Source organism: Cydia pomonella, chromosome 28 (genome assembly GCF_033807575.1).
Source record: "Cydia pomonella isolate Wapato2018A chromosome 28, ilCydPomo1, whole genome shotgun sequence".
NCBI lineage: Eukaryota > Metazoa > Arthropoda > Insecta > Lepidoptera > Tortricidae > Cydia > Cydia pomonella.
In genome coordinates this window covers 4,984,617-5,005,946 of record NC_084730.1, presented here as the reverse complement: position 1 = coordinate 5,005,946, position 21,330 = coordinate 4,984,617, and the positions used below count along the sequence as shown (strand labels likewise).

Here is a 21,330-nt window from a genome sequence, read left to right as displayed (position 1 = left end):
ATGATGGAAAATGGAAAATAATTGGAAGTGGAAAAACGTTTTCTCTTTTTGTATGATCGGTCACGTCTTATATTTAGCATAATATCGGTATCGTATTCTGATTAGGAAAAAGTAGAAGAAAACAATTTTGACGCGAACATAATTTTGTTATTACATGGAGGTCTTCCAAGTTGGAAAAAATTTTTTCGTGTCAATTTTTTTCTTCTGCTTTATCCTGAGCAGACCATGATACTAAATATGGACTTAGGTAACGGTGACTCTATTACCAAATTACCAATTATTATACGGATTATGAAATGCCCTAATGTGGCCCTTAAGGCTTCTCCTCCCGCAAAATACCGTATAATTGAGTTACACTCAACCATAATTTGATTAGTGATAGAGGCAGACAACAGGCGGTCTTATCGCTAAAGAGCGATCTCTTCCTGACAACCTTTGTATATTGTGTATTGTTATTGTAAATAAAATTATTGTGCGAGACTATGATAAACAAATTATGTAATATGTACAAATTTTTTATTAAAATAATAGATATATATAGGAATTACTATTACTAGCTTAAATCTAAAATAGGCCCTTGAGACATTGTACCAATACCAAGGATGCAGGTGGTATTACCTCGTTGTATATCAAATACGGTGTGAGAGGAAGTCAGCTCATTAGCTCTTCGGTCACCAGTTACGTCAACCAAAAGATTTGTTTTGAAGTTAGATGGCATATAAGACCAAATCAATATCATATTAATAATCTGTAAATGCCACTGGCACCCCGTAAATAGCCCCCATTTTCCGGATCATTGAAGCCGATGCGGGATGAGAGACACGAAGAAAAATATCGGAGAGATAAATTAAATAAATCCCTTCAAGCAAAGGTAGCAAGTGATACGGACAGGTGGCAAATATCAGTAAAAGGACCCAGGAGGCCAAATCTAACATACAATTTGATGTCGAAATGATATCTACATGGTGTGGTTTTGTTATAATTTGCCGGTTCGCCTCCCTCGCGCCAATACGTGTAACTAGTTTGAAGCCTCGGCCCGGACCTGGACAGTTATAGCGTGAGTTACTCGTATACTATAGATTCTATAGAGTATACTTCAGGTTGTAGTTCTTGAAAGCCAGAATTATGAGATAGACTGTCAAACTAAAATTCATGATCTATATTTAAACTTTTCGATTGTTTTATTATTTGGTTCAAGCATCTCTTCATTGCAAGAACTTTTTGTAACAATTGTATGTATGTATTTATGTATATACTTTATAATACCTATTAAGTCATTACCTATAAAATTGGCGTTTTGTATGGAGAACTTTAACGAAATTCGATTTATCATACAATGAATTTTGCGGATTATTTTGTGATGGCATTTACAAACCAAACAAATTTTTGCCAGTAATATGAGACATTTTTAAGGCACATTTTCCATCTCATATTATTTTAAAAATCTGTCCCGTCAGAAAAATATAAGTCATTTAAACACTCGAGCCGGCAGCACATGAAAAGAGCTGTTTTCAGGACGGTATTCTGAATACATAAAACAATAAAAGTAGCAAATAATTGTATGTAAAATCGTTGTTATGTAGCGCACTAATGAAATTAAAAAATACTTCGAAGTTACTATTAAAATAAATAAACTATGACATGACTAATACTTATGTACAAAAACGCCAATTTCATAGGTAATGGCCCAATACATAGAAATAAAAAACCACAAATACAGTTTCATAGTAAATTAAATAAAACAAAGGCGAATTAATCCCTGTATGGGATAGTTGCACTTATTTTCTGACTTGGATAGGCTTGTTCATGACATGAGTTATTTATTTAAAATGTATTGCACAAATTTCCAAAAAAGCGGCCAAGTGCGAGTCGGACTCGCCCATGAAGGGTTCCGTACCATTTATGACGTATTAAAAAAACTACTTACTAGATCTCGTTCAAACCAATTTTCGGTGGAAGTTTGCATGGTAATGTATATCATATATTTTTTTTAGATTTTTCATTCTGTTATTTTAGAAGTTACGGGGGGGGGGGGCACACTTTTTTCACTTTGGAAGTGTCTCTCGCGCAAACTATTCATTTTAGAAAAAAATGATATTAGAAACCTCAATATCATTTTTGAAGACCTATCCTTAGATACCCCACACGTATGGGTTTGACGAAAAAAGATTTTTTGTGTTTCAGTTCTAAGTATGGGGAACCCCCAAAATTTATTGTTTTTTTTCTATTTTTGTGTAAACATCTTAATGCGGTTCATAGAATACATCTACTTACCAAGTTTGAACAGTATAGCTCTTATAGTTTCGGAAAAAAGTGGCTGTGACATAATCGGACAGACAGACGGACATGACGAATCTATAAGGGTTCCGTTTTTTGCCATTTGGCTACGGAACCCTAAAAAAGATACATATGGTGGACTTAACCGTTCACCGTTGTTCAAACGGCCATATCTCGGCATTTTTCAATTAAATTTATTTAAGTTACTATCTAGATCATACAAACCAAGTGGCATAAATGAGTTACTACGGGAGTAACAATATTGCAAACTCGGGTCTTTAATTCCCTCGTACCCAAAAAAATCACTTACCCCCCTCGTTGCACAATGTACAGTCAACATCAAAAGTAACGGATCAAAAGTATCTAGGTACCATTCTGTAACAGCTGAACAAAAAGTGATGGTTTTATATGTAGAACAGTTACGACTGTAAAAGATATACTTTTGAACGTGAATATCAAAGATTTATCTATATTTGGAAAAGTTATCAGGAATGTCAGATACTTTTGGAGCGTTGTTTCGTCCGTTACTATTGATGTTGACTGTACTATAACTACAAATCTGCATTCAAGAAAGTTTATTGAACAAGTGGAATTTGGCTAATAGTGAATATACCACAGGACCAAGTTATAAAAACAATTAATCACTAATTTAAATGTATTTAACCTCTTTTTTAAAACATCTTCTTCTTCTTTTAAAATATGGCCTTCATCAAATCTATGATGATCTTGTCACAATGGATTGCCGGGTGTTGATTAAAACATGGTTAAACGCGTTTCAAGATTAGTTTTTTGTAGTCAAATACGCTGTGGGACTCCTGCTCGATATGATAGAGTTAGCTACGATATTTTATATTTTATTAGATAAATTGTACAGCACCGGAATCAGAGGAGTGGCTCATAAATGGTTCAAGTCCTACCTCAGTAACCGCGTTCAATTAGTCCAAATAGAACATACCAATTTTGAGACAGGCCAAATACAACATTTCAGATCCGATAAAGTCCGCCAGACAGGCTCGATCCCCCAAGGGAGTGTCTTGGGATGTATTTTGTTCCTAATCTATATAAATGATTTACCGAATGCAATAGAGGAGCAAAGCGCTCTCTTCGCAGATGACGTTTCGGTGTTGTTCTCGTGCTCTGATAAAAATTAAGCTGAAAATAAACTGACAATAACAATGAAAAAAATCGAAAACTGCTTGGATATTCATAATCTGCAACTCAATCTAGAAAAAACCAAAATAATCCAATTCAAACCTTACCAAAAATCGGCATCACCAATTATTTTTAATTACAATAATATAAAATTGGAATCTGTTGATTCAGCTACTGTACTGGGTATCGATCTAGACACTAACATGAACTGGAAATCGCATACCCAGAAACTGTCCAAAAAACTATCCTCCTTTATATACGCACTACAACATCTCAAACGGGCGACCGACTTCCAAACCAAACTGCCCTTTCTGTATACTATGCACACGCGTATTCAAGAATAACTTATGGTCTCGTTTTATGGGGGAATAGCAATGACATATATAAGATCTTCATTCTCCAAAAGAGATGTGTTCGAATATTAACAAATATTGATCAAATGGAATCGAGCAGACCTCTTTTCAAGAAACTCCAAATACTTACTCTACCGTCAATGTATATAATTGAATCATGCAAATTTGTAAAAAAACATGCAGAGTTGTTTACTGCGACAGCAGCAGTTGTTTACTTTTATCAAAAGGAACAATCGAAACTTAAATAAACTTCAATTACCCCTCTCAAAGCGAAAACTAGTTACATCCAGCCCTCACTATATGCTAATTAAAATATACAACCACCTACCGAACTCCCTAAAAAATATTGAAAAATTACCGATGTTTAATAAAAAGTTAAAAACCTTTTTAGTCAGCAAATGTTATTATAATGTACATGATTTTTTTAATGATAAATATGATTAATAATGTTAATATATGCATGTTAGTTTAAAGTATATTGCTGTGCCCTTGCAGGGTGTCACATATACACCCACCTACTTATAAATGTGTAATGTGATGTGCAATAAACATTTTAAATTTTTTTGAATTTCATTAGCTGCACATTTCCACGTTAGTCGACTGCATAATAAACTATCAATATTACACTTTAAACAACATTAATGAGTATAATGAGCAAAACACAAAAAAATGTTCTCGAAACGTCTTCGCCATCTTGAATCTCAACAACAATTATTTTTAATACCTATCTTCTTCTTTTAAAATATGGCTTCCATCAAATCTATGATGATTTTGCCAATGTCAAGTTATGTTGTAAGTTTTAAGTGTGCTCGTAGAGCATGACGTTGTTCGGTAGTTGCTTTTAGTAAAGAGATAGCTGGACTTTACTAAAAGCCACGATGGATTGCCGGGTGTTGATTAAAATATGGTTAAACGCGTTTCAAGATTAGTTTTTCATTAGCTGCACGCTTCTACGATAATTCACTGCATAATAAGCTATCAATATTACACTTTAAACTAATGAATGAGCAAAACACAAAAAAATATTCTAGAGACGTGTTCGCCATCTTGAATCTCAACAACTCCTCTAATACTTATCTATAAAAGAAGAAATATGAAATGTCAGTCAATGTCATCTTCATTAAAGTGATGTCGGTTTACAAAGGCTCCGGAGTCAATAAAAACTTCCTTTTTAAATTACCTAATTTAAGAATTATTTTTCTCTTTATTTATAAACTCTGATATTCGCTTAACTAAACACAGTTAAGCGAATATCAGAGTTTATGAATAAAGAGAAAAATAATTCTTGATGACTGGCGGGCAGGACCATCAGAACTATAGTTTCAAAAGGTAAGTGGCACCGTAAATGGGGTGAGTAGGGACAGAACTGACATTCAAACCTCGATAAAACTTTATTTTTACATATGGCAACAGTTTGCGACGACCGGAATATTTTTATACATAATAAATGATCCGGTCGTTAGAATTTTAGTTTATTTTATTTTATTGTGATATAACTATCTTTTCATATAACTTTAAAGATAAATACGAAATAGTAGGAAATCCCAGCTCACCCCGTAGTAGGGGTGAGGAGGTATTTCCTACTAAGGTCAGTTTTGACAATTGTTGGATCGACTTTGGGATTATGAATTTTATAATAGCTTGATTTGTTATTAGAATATATAATTTACGTAGAAGTAGCCTGTCAAAATCAACTCACCCCTCTGTCATCCCTCCTCACCTCATGGCTGGTGGCCTAGCGGTAAGAAGTTCTTACCGCTAGGGCACTAAGAACGTGCGACTTTCAATCCGGCGGCCGCGGGTTCAAACCCCGGCTCGTACCAATGAGTTTTTAGCAACTAATGTACGAAAAATCATTTGATATTTACCAGTCGCTTTTCGGTGAAGGAAAACATCGTGAGGAAACCGGACTAATCCCAATAAGGCCTAGTTTACCCTCTAGGTTGGAAAGTCAGATGGCAGTCGCTTTCGTAAAAACTAGTGTCTACGCCAATTCTGGGGATTAGTTGTCAAGTGGACCCCAGGCTCCCATGAGCCATGGCTAAAATGCTGGGACAACGCGAGGAAGAAAAAGAAGAATAGCTATTTGTATTACAAGGGGGCAAAGTTGTTGTTTAACCGCCCGTGCTAATATTGATACCCCGAATCGTATTATTACGCCTAGTTTGCCCGATAACTTACTAAAATTTTCATAACGGAGTTTCATATGCCTAGCGGGCTCACTAGCTAATCTATACGTTACATATTTGTATAGGACGCCGATATTATTTGCTTACAGGATGTGTAATTAATATTAAGCATAAAACTGTATATAACTACCTAGTAATATAATTAACTAATACCAATTTAAGACAAAAAATTGGCAAAAAAATCATTTTTGGTACAAGCTTTTATCGCTGACTGTACTTTTCTTTCCACAGGCAACCAATACTCATCGAAACAATACTAACAACCCCAAACACAATTAGGATGCGTTGTTTTATCACAGTTCCTATGGCCCCCTGTCTCCATTATCAGATCAGCTCGATGGTACCATAACATTGCATTGTCACCACCATTGTATGCAAATTTTGTGCAAGTGGGTCAAACTTAACTTGCAAGATTTGATTACAGACAGGCAGACAACGGAACAGATGAAATGTAGTGTGCTTGGATAGACCAACAAGTGTGGACGCGACCAGTGGTAACGTTGAAAGCGAACGCAGCCGACGCGCACGCCGCCGCCGCCGGCCGAGCGCGGTCTACACAACTTTGACACCCACCCGTTATCTCCAGTTACCCGTGAACAAGATGCATGTAACTTCGTCGAAATATTGGGAGCTCATAAACAATATAAAAGGTAATCACGGTTCATATCTCGGTCGAGTTAAGTCTAGTGGAACTAACCGTGAAACATTCAAAACTGTTATTGTTAGGTAGGCAAATTATAAGCAACTGCCGGCCTAGCCAAGGTGACAGCCGCTATCGATACGACATACACGTGATTGTTTCAATAAAATATGGTAAATTGTCTATTAACATTTATTGTTGTAAATTGTCTATTAACATATTAAATAATTTATTTGTTAATGTAGCTTTTAATTGAATAATAATTATAGCCTTATGATATTTACTAAAAACTTCTAAACTTAAATATATAAAATTTTGTACTTTAGCGTGTAGCTGTGCTCTCTCGGAAAGGTTTCCACGGAAGACCAGCGTCGAGATCCTTAGGTGGTATCTTGACATTAAGCTGAGTGGAGACCTTTTCAGTGACGCTTAATAATAAATTGATTCTATCGTCTCATGTATTACTTAAACTTAAGCGTTTTCTGAATAAATTTCTTCTATTCTATTCTATTGAGTGTGAGGGGTTGGTCCTGTCTCATGCAGTGTTTGCCGAACTTTAATGCAATTGACCAATAACCATTACAAATTGAACCGTAAACCGTGACGGACGGTTACACTTCACGGTTCAATTTGTAACGGCTAATTGTCAATTGCATTAACGTTTCGGCCAACTGTGGTTTCATGAATCACCCCATATATGCTTATATGATAAATAACCGGCCAAGAGCATGTCGGGCCACGCTCAGTGTAGGGTTCCGTAGTTACTCTTCCGTCACAATAAGCTAAACTGGAGCTTAAAGTGTTGTAAATGGTACCTTTCACCCGAGTTAAACAAATAGGCAAATTTGCATAATCAGTACCTAATTAAAGTAAGTCTTTTTACTATGAAGGGAAAACTTTTTGCGATAACTCAAAAACAGCTAAACTGATCATGTCCGCTATAGTTTTCATTTAATGTCTTTCTTAAGCTCTACTTCCACGATTTTTTTCATATTTTTTGGACCTATGGTTCAAAAGTTAGAGGGGGGGGGGGGACACATTTTTTTTTTCTTTCGGAGCGATTATCTCCGAATATATTCACTTTATCAAAAAATGTTTCTTGAAAACCCCTATTAGTTTTGAAAGACCTTTCCAACGATACCCCACACTCTAGGGTTGAAGCGAAAAAAAAAATTCACCCCCACTTTACGTGTAGAGGAGGTACCCTAAAAAAAATTAAATTTTTAGATTTTATTGTACGACTTTGTCGGCTTTATTGATTTATATATCCATGCCAAAATTCAGTTTTCTAGCACTAACGACCACGGAGCAAAGCCTCGGACAGACAGACAGACAGACAGACAGACAGACAGACAGACAGACAGACGGACATGGCGAAACTATAAGGGTTCCGTTTTATGCCATTTGGCTACGGAACCCTAAAAAGTTGCCCAAATTTTGTTTTAAATGGAGTCTTAGTTACAATATAGGTAATGTATTTTTTCGATTAATTCATATCATTACTCGTCTACAAGTTTCGGCCTTTTGTCCACCCATTTAAACATGGTTTAATGAATCACCCCATATATGCTTATATGATAAAAAAGTTGCCCAAATTTTGTTTTAAATGAAGTCTTAGTTACAATGTAGGTAATGTATTTTTTCGATTAATTCATATCATTACTCGTCTACAAGTTTCGGCCTTTTGTCCACCCATTTAAACAGTCCACCCTGTATTTACATTTCCCTTCCGGATCCACAGATACATAACTCCGTTGTGAACTAAGGTCCTTCTTTGTGTACCAGATCGATCCGTTATATAACTAATGATTAGCGACCAGTGTCAAGATCACTCAATAAATACTCAAACTAGAGGATCTGTTTGTAAAGGAATATCATATATTCTTGCGACATTATGTTTATGTATGTGAACCTTTAGCGGGAAAAAATAGTGGAAGTATATCTATAAAGTTTAAGCTCCTTATGACGTGTGCCAATCTCACGATTTTCGTCCCCAAAAAACGTCATTTCCTGGATTGGGTGTTAATATTAAGCACCGTTAAGCATGTTAAGCACAGTTGGGTGTTAATATTATCATATTTGTACAACCCATAACGTTGCTATGCTACATTTCCGCTATAGATCCACGGATACATACCTCCATTGTGAACGAAGGTCCTTCTTTGTGTACCAGATCGATCCGTTATGTTACTAATGAATAGTGGCCAGTGTCAAGATCACTCAATAAATGCTCAAGCTAGAAGATCTGTTTGTAGAGTTATATCATATATTTTTGCGAAATTATGTTCATGTATGTGAACCTATAGCGGGAAAAATTAGTGGAAGTATAGCTATAAAGTTTAAGCTGCTTATGAGGTGTGCCATTCTCGCGATTTTCGTCCTCATAAAACGTAATTTTCTGTATTGGGTGTTAAGCACCTAAAACGACTTTATATTAGATTATTTTTTTACCATTTAAAAGCTCCTATTATCCTATTTGTACAACCCACAACGATGCTACATTTCCGCTACGGATCCACATCTCCATTATGTACGAAGGTCCTTCTTAATGTACCACATCGATCCGTTATGTAACTCATGAATAGCGGCCAGTGTCAAGATCACTCAATACATGTCCAAACTGGAGGGTCACATATGTTTGTAAAGGACATTAGTTATTGTTACTGATAAAGTTCGTTCTTGCGAGATACGTGTGGCATATGTCGATCAAACCTCTATGAATTTTTCGTTGAAGTACCTTTTGTGAAGAAAAACATTTCCTGCTGTATTGATGTGTTGGCTCAAGGTCCGACGTGTTTATTAAGTTTGATGAAATTTTTACCATTTTAAATGGAACAGATTTGCATTTTTTTTGTTTATTAAAAAATTTCAACCAGAAAATTCAACTCGATTTCCTACGCTATAGCTTCAGATTTCCATGTAAAATTTTTGACTTTTTTTCTTGTATGGCTGGGCCTTAGGAGGTTATTCTGTCTTTAAATTATCTAAACCAGAGTCTGTTAGAATCGGGCCACGCTAACTCTGCATGCCATTTGCAATGACAAAGTGTGTTAATGTAAAATTTCTTTAAAAAAATGTCATTTGTAATGACATTACATCACTTTCTACTATTTAAGTCAATGCAATGTTAGCTTAGACCACAGACTACATTTAATTACTTTATGCTTAGACGGACTTTATGTCACAAAAGTACCTAAAATACGACTCGTCCTAAAACACCTACACTCGAAATTATAGTACCCTAATTATGTAACAGTTGCATAAAATATTATTTAATTAGTTAGCCGAATTAAAAATTCCCTTATGGTAATAGTGCAATTATCATTTAAGGGTTTTACTCACATACTTTTAGTAGTATTAGTAGTAGTAATAGTAGTAGTAGTAGTAGTAGTAGTAGTAGTAGTAATAGTAGTAGTAGTAGTAGTAGCAGTAGTAGTAGTAAACACTTTATTGCACAAAACAAGTACATAACACAGAAAGAATACAGTAAATGTGTACAAAGGCGAAATTATCCCCTTAAGGGTCTCTTCCAGCTAACCTTTAAGCAAGTGAGAGAGATTTGTAATAAGTTATACAAGTCGGTTTTTAAACTCCGACGCAAAAAGATGGCAGTTATATGTCTGCCTGTGTGTCTGTGTGTGCCTGTGTGGCGTCGTAGCTCTCAAACGGATAGACCGAGTTTGCTTGAATGCGACGAGTTTGTTTGCGTCGATTTTATCTATGTTTGATAAAAATCGATCTTACAATATCGTTCAACTCTTTTCCAAAATAATGGTCTAAAATAATCCTTTAGGAACAGAAAATTTAATCCCTAAAATGTTGAGTTTCCAAAAAGTTGAATTTGCAGCATGTTGAATATAAAAATGTTGAATTACTATTAATGCGTAGGTGTTTAATTCTACATTAAATAGTTACTCGATCTTACAACTTAATAAGAACATGAGACAAGCGAGCATAAGGAAATAAGATAATCCACTAAACATAAACGATCATAAGAATCTCAGAAAATTTAATCAAAGCTCTACCTCTGTGTTAGAATATTGTAGCCCTTTTTTTAGAAGAAAAAGGCCATATTTACTATTGAAAACGTATGAAGTTTAGACTTTATTTTATTTAACAAGTCGGGGTAGAAATATTGCCTTTCACGGAAAGTTTTGCGTGTAGGCGTGGCAGGCTGTTACAGTTACATGATAATTTTAAAACAATACGACTAGAGTCTAGGCGGGATTCTATTAGTATTTTATGCAATCGTGATATAATAGATAGCTTTTCAGTCGAGTACCGTGTTGCTGAGTTACGTAAGTAAATTATGAGATTGCAAAGCATGATTATATCACTATTGTAACTATTGTACTTTATAATTATGATCCAAAACTAACTTGAATATTATTTATTTGAATACGGCAGTTTCAAGGCACAATATTTCCAAATGTTGTTGAATTTAGGAGGGATTTAAATCTTCTCGGATAGAGGTGTAGGGATAGTGCCGGTGTAGCTTTATTTGCTCATTTTTGTTCATAAGCGCATTGTAATATGGCTACTTGCATAATAAACTATATTTACAGTACGTATGATGCTACTTTCCCGCACGCGTGCGGGAATGACCACTTTCAGTGCATATGTCGAAACTTAAAAGAGCCATATGTACTGAAAAACGTTGTACGATACACGTGCGAATAGGTAATTCGCAACTCGTGTCGATTTAAAACACTCCCTTCGGTCGTGTTTTAATGTATCACCACTCGTTGCGAATTTCCTATTTCTGCACGTGTATCGTAAATACCTATTTGCTAACGGAAGAAAAAAAACAGGCAACATCAAAAAGAAAATAAGTATTGATACTGTTGAATTTGTGAACTATGGTTGTATTACTTGTAGTACTGGATTATAGTTGAGTGATTTTACGGTACTGTGAACGTAGCGGAGGAAATTTATATTATAATAAATAATAGCATTAGAAAGAACGCAGGAGTAAATATTTATATCGGGCACTTTACTCGGTGATATAATGAAAAATATATCATCAAGCGTGATTAATCATAGTGGCGTGAGTCTGTCTTTGCATTAAGCACTTGTTATTTAAAAAAAAACGATTTCTTTTTATAAAAATTGCAGGTTTGAAATTAACAAACTTGCTCACAAAATTTCACCAGAATTGGTTGAGAAATAAACCCGTAGATAACTGCCGGACAGCTACTGGTCATATACGAAATCACAAACAAGCCGCGTCGAGTTCGCTCGCTCAGTTAACTTTTCACTTCAAAATGTTACCACACAATTTGCCTGATTTAGAATCTCACGCTTCTGCGGAGTTCTTTCTATTCATAAACTACGTATTGAGAAGTTTAGCATTCTCAAGAACTTTCAGGGCTTAGATATTGTTCAAGAAATTTCAAATTTGCAATTTGCTTCCTAGTCCTATCATATTACCACGGCTTAGAGCGTTTTCACATAGCCTTATCCGATATCGAATTCTGGATCACCTTTCTAGAAAAATGTTTTCACCTCAGCAGCTCGAGCAAACCTACAATACTTTCGTCACTCTAGGGTGTGAGACAAAGTAGCTTTTTAATATAGTGAAGGCCATGAATACAGGAATATTTCTAGAATCTTTCGTCATAATGATGATGCCTTTCATTCATGAATGTAAATAAATGTGGTTACTTAACTTTACTTGATGTTGAATTTTTATAACCTTTAATATGTTCACTGAGGATAAAAGTTGTATGTGTCACACGAGAGCAAAGTTATTTTACATCTCGTGTTTTTAAAAATGAAAATCATTCGAGAAACTCAACGCTCGTAAGAAAAACCAACTTTCCTCTCTTGTTGCACAAATAACTATTGCATTACCAATTTCTTTGAACCAACAAACAGTGGCGGATTTGCATGGTCGGCTGCCATATGCTCCAGGTCCTGTAGTAACTGCTAGCTGCCCTTTTCTTAGCACCCATCAAATGGACTGAACCTTTGCCTAATGTCTCGCCGCCCTAGGCCCGGGCCTACTTGGCCTTAGGGCAAATCTGCCACTATCCATAAAAAGGAACTTTTTTACTTTTTGCTTGTTTGTAGTCGAATCCGACATCCGATTGTACTATATGCCTAAATTAACACATTAACAGTAACTATACGTTACTGCCTGCAACATAAATATACAACGCACGTAATTGTATAAATAGCATGTAAGCAATAAATAAGTTATGTTTAATGTTACCCGCTCTCTATACACTTGTAAACCAAGAATACAACACATCTTCGGCAATGTTTGAGTTTACTTGATCTCCATTCGACCCTCCAACTATCAACCTATTCGACGATATCAGACCGGGAAATATGAAAATACTCGTCTAGAGGAGTCAGGGATTCACAATTTGAAAATCGCATGCTTTACGGTTCAGCTTGGCCTCCAATGAAAAAATAATAGAAATAGAAATAGATCCGCCTTATACAATACTAGCGACACGCCCCGTCTTCACACGGGTTATCCAAAACCTTGACAAGTTATACACCTAAACCGTCCTCACGAATTACTATATTAGTAGGTAAAAACCGAATGAAAATCTGTTCAAGAGCTGTTGAGTATATCGCGAACATACAGACAGATGGACGTGGCGGGAGGCTTTATTTTATGAGGTGTAGTGACTCTCGTACACAGTTTATTTCTGAACGCCTTTACTTACTTAATGTCTATTTAAGCTTATTGTTAGTTCAAGTAAAGTATTGGATAGCTAATTAACAATTAAATTAACTGCCAGATAAAACTTGGTGCTAATCTTTGCACTTTATCTATACTACCAATTAAGCTTATTTAAAGATTGTGAAACGCCAACGATGACTATTCGTTAGATAAGTGGCAAGTAGCTTATTCAGTACTTTACTCGGACATTGTAAAACAGGTCCTAAATGTATTAATTGGCGTAATTGATTTTACCATAACAGAATTTTAAAATAAATATCCTTGAAACGGAACCATCAAATTTTCGCCACTAAATGCCTTGATGATATTTCACTTAATGATACCTATTTAAACCTGGTCTTTCTGACATATATAACATCAAAATTATTCAATAAAAAAATTATTACTTCCAGAGTTTACCAAATTTTGTCTACTTCAGTAACTGTAAGCTTATTGCAGTCCTTCAGTACGGATCCTGCCGCTACGCCGAGCGGTCGTGTTCAACACACAAGTTCAGTAATTGAAACAACACAAGTGTCAGTGAAGTGTCGTGTTGTGCAGTGTTGTGTTGTTGAACGAGTTGTACGAGTTGATGGATTAGCAGTGAACAGGTGAGTTTTTAATTTAGCCAGTAAAAAAAGTTGCAACGGATTGGAAACTTTTAATACGCTAAAACTAATTCTAAAAGTTGTTAAGCCTTGCTGATTACGAAAAAAACTGTATAGGCTCCAAGATAAGATAAGATAATTTATTTCATAAATGATAATTACATAATACGTTTCCATTGATGTCGAAAATATGCGAATTTCTATTATTATCGTCGAAATAAAAATAAACAACACTAATGAAATCTAATATAATCAAATTATAGCTCCAATAATTCCTTACAGTTGGAATACGCATTAAGTAAATCTATTTTGAATATTTATATTATTATATTGTCAAAATTCTGTCTGTTTTTGTATATTAGAAGATAATTTCAGGTCAATCAAAATTTTGAAAGTTACTTTTTAGGATAAATTGAAATTCACGTAATCGTGTAATGGTAAGTTTATGTCAATCCAGAGCTCGACGAGGGTGCGGAGTGGTAGGGTCGGTAACGCGCATGTAACTCACCGGGGAGTTAGAGGCTTACATAGGCTACGGAGACTGCTTGGTTTGCCACCGGCGTAGTATTAAAAAATCTCGTGTCTCGACGGTCGTACTATGAGTAAGTGAAATTTTAGAATATGTCGTGATTCGATTCTCAAACTACTTAAGTACTTAGAATGTTCTAGTTCCTCGTGGATTGATGGTCGAATTAAGTGAGATTTTAGAATTCCTCGTGGTTCAATGCTCGTATTAAGTACCTAAAATTCTTAAAGTCCGAGTGGTCAGCGAGGAATTAAAATTCCTTGTCCTTCGACATGTCGGACAAGGTTGTCGGACGGCAGGAGGGGAAATATCATTTGATATTTGCTTTTCGGTGAACGGAAACACCCTGAGGAAACCTGGATACATCTGCGAAGATATTTAAAGGTGTATATGAAGCCCCCAACCTGCTTTGGGCCGGCGTAGAGACTGTAGTCCTATTCTTCGTGTGCTGAGCAGCTCTCACAGCAGCTCAGCAGTGGATCATATATCTCCTACATCGTTCATTATGGAGGACCGTGACTCCTCCGACGAAGTTTATTGATGGCTTCTGTGCTCTGCCGTGCTGACCGACATCTATAGCCGCCTGGTCTGTTTAACGTTTGGGGGTCAGCCACGACGCCTGTTTCCAACCACTTTCCCGATGGCCAAAAGCCGCTCCAGATTGACAGAGCTTCTGTAAGCAATGTGACCAAAATACTGCAGAATACGGTGTAGACACGTCGCAGAAAGCTTTTGAGAGTATGTAAGGCTGAGCTCCTCTATAATGCATGCGTTCGTAGGACGTGCTGTCCAGTGCTATCATATCGGAGCGGCCGAGATGCTCACAAACATCTGAATATGCCTCTATTGTCAAGGCGCTAGAGTGCATGTTCACATATTTTAGAGCCATACCAATGTATATGATGGCGAGTGTCCATGGTACTGTAATAAAGCGAGCGCGGACTTCTGGCCGCCGAAATACCACACGGTATTTTGGCGGTTCCGTGGGAATCTGCTAAATCCTACACCGCAACGGAAAGCTGTGTCGTCGATATGATTTTTTTCAGCTTATACACGAAAATAGTGGGGATCAGTTTAAGGGCATATTCATATCGTGTTCAGTACCCCTAGTGTAAATAAATTCGATTTCGAAACGTGACGTACGCGTTTGCGTTTAGTCTCATTTTGTATTGGATTTAGAAAGAGCGCGCCAAGCGGGATGTTTTGGAAACTTAAAATCCTATACAAAATGAGACTTAACGCAAACGCGTTCGTCACGTTTCGAAATCGATTTTTTTTACACTAGGGGTACTGATTAGGAAAAAGTATAAGAAAATTTAATTTGACACGAAAAACAATTGTTTTTTTATATGGGACAGGTTGTCTATGTCGGCCAACCCTACGTGCAAAGGCCAAAAATTGTTACTATGACGCAGGTTGTCCAAAATGTCCAAGTCGGCCAAGCCTACATACAAATGCCAAAAATTATTCGCGTCAAAACTACGCGTTGTTACATCGTGTATGTTAGTTTGTACGGTGTGTACCTATCTGACGCCTGAAAATAAATTATATTTGATTTGTAGTAGACGGCGGCGCTAACACCACATATATAGGCTAAACTTTATTTTATTTTATCCAAAGTCACGTATAATGTCTCCTTTAATTATTAATTCCAATTTTGTACACGTAATATTTAAAACGCAGGTTATTATAACTTTGCCGCATACATAAATGATTAATTTATTCGTCGTCATGAATATTTTTTCATGCGTCTCATGTTTTTTTAATTAAGCCTGTTTAATTATAAGTCAGTGTTTCCTGTTTTCTTAGATTTTGTAATTAGTACCCTTTCATTACATTATTTTGTATCTTATTTTAAAATAATATTTACAGTACATATGGTGCTACTTTTCCGCACTAGTGCGTAAATTAGCATATTACGTTACTGTGTCGAACATATTAAGGGCCATATGTACTGTAAACGTTGTACGATACATGTGCGAATAGGTAATTCGCACCGAGTGGCGATAATTTAAAACACTTCCTTTGGTCCTGTTTTAATTTATCGCCACTCGTTTTGAATTTCCTATTTTTCGCACTTGTATCGTAATGTACTATTACAGTACATATGGTGCTACTTTACCGCACTAGTGCGAAAATGAGCATATTACGTTACTGTGTCGAACATTGAAAGGGCCATATGTACTGTAAAACGTTGTACGATACATGTGCGAATAGGTAATTCGCAACTCGTGTCGATTTAAAACATTCCCTTCGGTCGTGTTTTAATTTATCGCCACTCATTTCGAATTTCCTATTTTTCGCACTTGTATCGTAATATTCGTAATGTACTATTTTATAAGGTTTTATCATAAGTACCTCTAATTAAATCAAACCGATGGTTGGAACAAATATTTGAACACAATTATATTATTATTATCAACCTTTATAGTACGGTTACGTCTGAAAATATCGATACGGACAAAGTGCCAAAAATATGTATACACTACTCTAATGTATGGGCCATAAGGTCGTGTATACATATTTTTGGCACTTTGGCACGATCGTGTCAATGTTTTCAGACCTGACCAAAAAGGTGCAAAAGGAATCCTTACAGCTAGTAGCTCAAATAGTATCACTATACAATGTGTTTGTGCAGGTATAGTGGAGCCATTAACCACGAATAGTATGTACGATGAATTTTATCGATAAATCACCCCCATAACTATGTTTTTTACATGCTTTTATTTAACTTGAAGAGAGGTATGGGCATTGTGAATTAAGAGAGGTATGGGCATTGTGAATGTGATCTCGCTTTGTGTGGTAGGGCACAGCACAGCGGATGTTATTCCAGATCTAGAGCAGAGCCCAACTGGGGAAGTACCTCCACCTTACAGAAAACCGCAGCCAAATAACACTAGACCCTACTCATAGTGTTGTGTTCCTCCTGGTGAGTAAGGTTGTCAGAGCTCAACGAGGGGGAGGGGGGTTTAGGGTCGGCAACGCGCATGTAACTCCTCTGGAGTTGCAGGCGTACATAGGCTACGGAAACTGCTTACCATCAGGCGGGCCGTATGCTTGTTTGCCACCGACGTAGTATAAAAAAAAAACTTGCCCCGTTAGTATGTATAGGACAAATCTTGCAAGTTAACTTTGACCCACTTCCGGGTTTCCGTTGAAGCTGAAAATTTCAAACTTCTAAGCCAACGCAATCAAAAGATACGGCCGTTTATGCCGCAAATTTCCTCAAAATTTCGACACTCGCAAGGGAATCAAAAGCTACGGGGTACTACCCTTGAACTCAGAATCTTGAAATTTGGTACGAAGCAACGTCTTATAGCACGGATAAAGGAAAAATTGCGACAACCGTAAATTTTTAGTTAAAAGCTCCCGGCATTAAATTTTAAATATTATAGGACATTATTACACAAATTGACTAAGTCCCACAGTAAGCTCAATAAGGCTTGTGTTGAGGGTACTTAGATAACGATATATATAATATATAAATATTTATAAATACTTAAATACATAGAAAACACCCATGACTCAGGAACAAATATCCATGCTCATCACACGAATAAATGCCCTTACCAGGATTTGAGGCAGGGTCACTACCCACTAGGCCAAACCGGTCGGCATTGCCTTGAACACTGTTAAAATTTTAAACCTCCATCCAGGTTTTGTAACACTAGAACTATTGGGATTCTAATTTCCCTATTTGAATTTGACTCGTGTTTAATGCTTGCTCCGATTTTAGTATTAATGCTTGCTCTGCTCTGCTCTGCACTTTAAAATTAATAGAGAAATAATAAGTTTATATCAATCATATCTCTGTTTACATTTATTTGAGAGTAACAGTCCGACAAAGTCCTGCCGAGGCATATATAGTGCTTTTCTCCAAACATGCGAGGAAATTAGGTAAAATAATCATAAACACGAACCAGCACTCAAATCGAATCTTCACATCAAATACGTCAAAAACAGTTGCTAGGTAACAACATTATGAATAAAGATAGGTCTTGACATACGAGGTATATGCAACCTTCTTAATGTTGTATTCATGCCTTTAAATTGTACCAATTTTATAGTGACATCTGGTGATGTAGTTTGCACAATTCGGTAGTCAACTTTACGCAAACCATCGGATGCCATTAATAGATACCGCCGCCATCTTTACTAATGTTAACTACGTTTCTATTCGCCCTGTTTCCAGTTATCTACTAAGGGACTGTGAAGGTTGGGAACCTTACTGACCAACTGTGTATAGATTTTCCGGAATGAACTTAGCAGCCTGTACTAAATGAAAACATAATAAATGTTGTATGTTACCGAACACGAGGGGTCTGTCGGCAGTTTGAGTATATTGGTGCTATCACGCAACTCAACCATTTTCCTTATAATGTAAAGGCTTTCTATTAAGCCATTGAGAAGAAAAACATGTGTAAGGCTCCATTTAGATAGTTCAGGTATTTGGCCGATCGACTGAATTCATTGTACTCTTTTGGAATCTGCAAACCTTATTTTATAATACACGGCATACTCACTCTACCAAGTCTTTACATTTTAGATTTTAGGTATGTATGTCAGGAAAAACACGCATTTGCTCAGGAAGCTACCAAATAAAAATGAAAATGCAGCTGTAAAAATTTATAATCATATTTCGAATTAAAAATATGATTATAAATTTCGAATTAAAATTTTGAAAGGCAGAGGAAAGGGACACAACATACGTGAATAAGTTGTAATCGTTCCTTGCAGAAAATAGTACATTATTATCCTCCTTGTCCTAATACCTACCAGATATTAGTAAATAAAAAAAAATACAACATATCCGATAATTAATGAAACAGACAGTAATGTCAAACCTGCTTACTGTAATACCACTTATTGTATTTTTTTTTCCTCAGAAGACTAGTACTTAAATAGAATTTAAGTATGGCTCATGATTTCATTTTCTTTATGCTGTTGGTATGTATGTTAACATTATGTACTTAATAATGAACCTCCAGGTCTATTGATTCTTAAGTATGTTAAGTACTCTACATTGTACTTCAAATCCATTTGTATATGTGACTGTTTGTGTTCTAAATAAATTAAAAAAATATATATTGCAGAGGCCGGGAAATGGCAATTCGTGGATGAGTTTTGATTCAAGTTTCGATACGGTTTTCGACAAAGAAGACGAATCCACGAATTGCTGTTCCTGCCGAGGCATATATAGTGCTTTTCTCCAAACATGCCAGGAAATACGGTAAAATAATCATAAACACGAACCAGCACTCAAATCGAATCTTCACATCAAAAACGTCAATGCTATATACTTCTAGGGTCCATGAGAGAATTTGTAACAAATTTTGTATTTTTTACCACTGTGCAATTAAAGATGATTGATTGATTGATAATTTGATAGTTAGTAAGGTGTCGAATATTGCATGCAAGTTCTTGAACTGTCTAAATGGGTCTTTAAAGAGGAAAGGGGACGGCCGCTTCTCCATACAAACGTAGTTCCCATTTTCCTCTCTGGATATTGACATTATGGAAAATATTTTTATGTAGTATGATGTATATGAACTATAGCTATGCCACTACGTTTGACTTTTTTCAATTTTTTGATTTTCATAAATATTAATAAGAGAAAATCAGTTTTCATACAAATCTTTAAATGCTCCTTGCTCTTATAATAGTTAAATACTCTTCTTCTTCTCTTCTTCCTAGCGTTATCCCGGTAGCATATTGCCACGGCTCATGAGAGCCTGGGGTCCGCTTGACAACTAATCCCAAGCTTTGGCGCAGGCACTAGTTTTTACGAAAGCGACTGCCATCTGACCTTCCAACCCAGAGGGTAAAACTAGGCCTTGTTGGGATTAAAATGATATTTAGTACATAAGTTCAGAAAAACTTATTGGTATAAGCCGAGGTTTGAACCCGCGACCTCCGGATTGCAAGTGGCACGCTCTTACCGCTAGGCCACCAGCGCTACATAATAGTTTAATACTCTTATAAAATTATAGTTAAATACTCTTATAAAATTATAGTTAAATACCCTTATACAATTAAACGTAGGGACATAGCTGTGGTTGACATACAACAAACAGTGCCAATATATATCCAATAATGTCAATATACAGAGAGGAAAATGAGGACTACATTTGTATGAAAATCCGAAATCGCGCGGGCCTTCCACTTTCGATTAAGGTTACTTTAATGTCAGTGAATTTTCTCATTTTTCTTCTTTTTCCAAAAATAGAAACCGATCAATAACCTTTATTTGACTTTAATCGACCTTTAATTTAAAACAACTTTGAACGGTTTTACATCCCCGGGAGTAAAAATAATAAATAATGGCCCGCGACGCCATTAGCCGTGACCAGGGATTAATAAATAAGAAAGACTGTCATCTTCATACAAATCGGTGTTTCATACTGTATTGTCTTAAAGTGCAATAGGTTCAGAAATCGGATTTTAAAAAATCATAGCGCTTTCTTTGATCATAAATTCATAATACGGCTGCAGTAAGTTTAATAAGTAATCTTGAGGCCTTTCTAGAGGGTCTGTATTGATTCGAACCCTGAGTAAAAACTAGACTTTCGCTCGATAGAAAAAAATACGTACATAGGTCTAAAATGCATTTAAAACATTTGTAAAAAAATATACAGGGTGACCTTAGCCATTGGACAAACCATGAAATCCCACGTAGGGTTACTTCTCAGGAATGCTCTGAAGTTAATATTTTTTAATTAGAACAAAAGATAAAAAAATAAAATTTTCGTACAAAAGATATTTGCAATAATCGACAACAAAAAGAAACGCACCGTGTTAATCTTTGGCAGTGTTTTTGACAATTTGTTCAAAATATTTGATAATGATGACCTTTTTCAAAAGTCAGAAGCTTATTAATATTAATTTTAACTATAAAGGCCCCGTGAGTCT

General features: G+C 35.9%; 1 protein-coding gene across 1 annotated transcript in view; it reads left to right on the top strand.

Moving 5' to 3' along the window:
• Positions 1-13,746: 13,746 nt before the first annotated feature.
• Positions 13,747-21,330, top strand: part of LOC133532942 (synaptotagmin-7-like) — a 940,830-nt gene continuing 933,246 nt past the window's right edge. The window contains exon 1 of the mRNA XM_061871817.1: positions 13,747-13,898. The gene's annotated coding sequence lies outside the window, so the exon portion shown is untranslated. The remainder of the gene's footprint in view (positions 13,899-21,330) is intronic.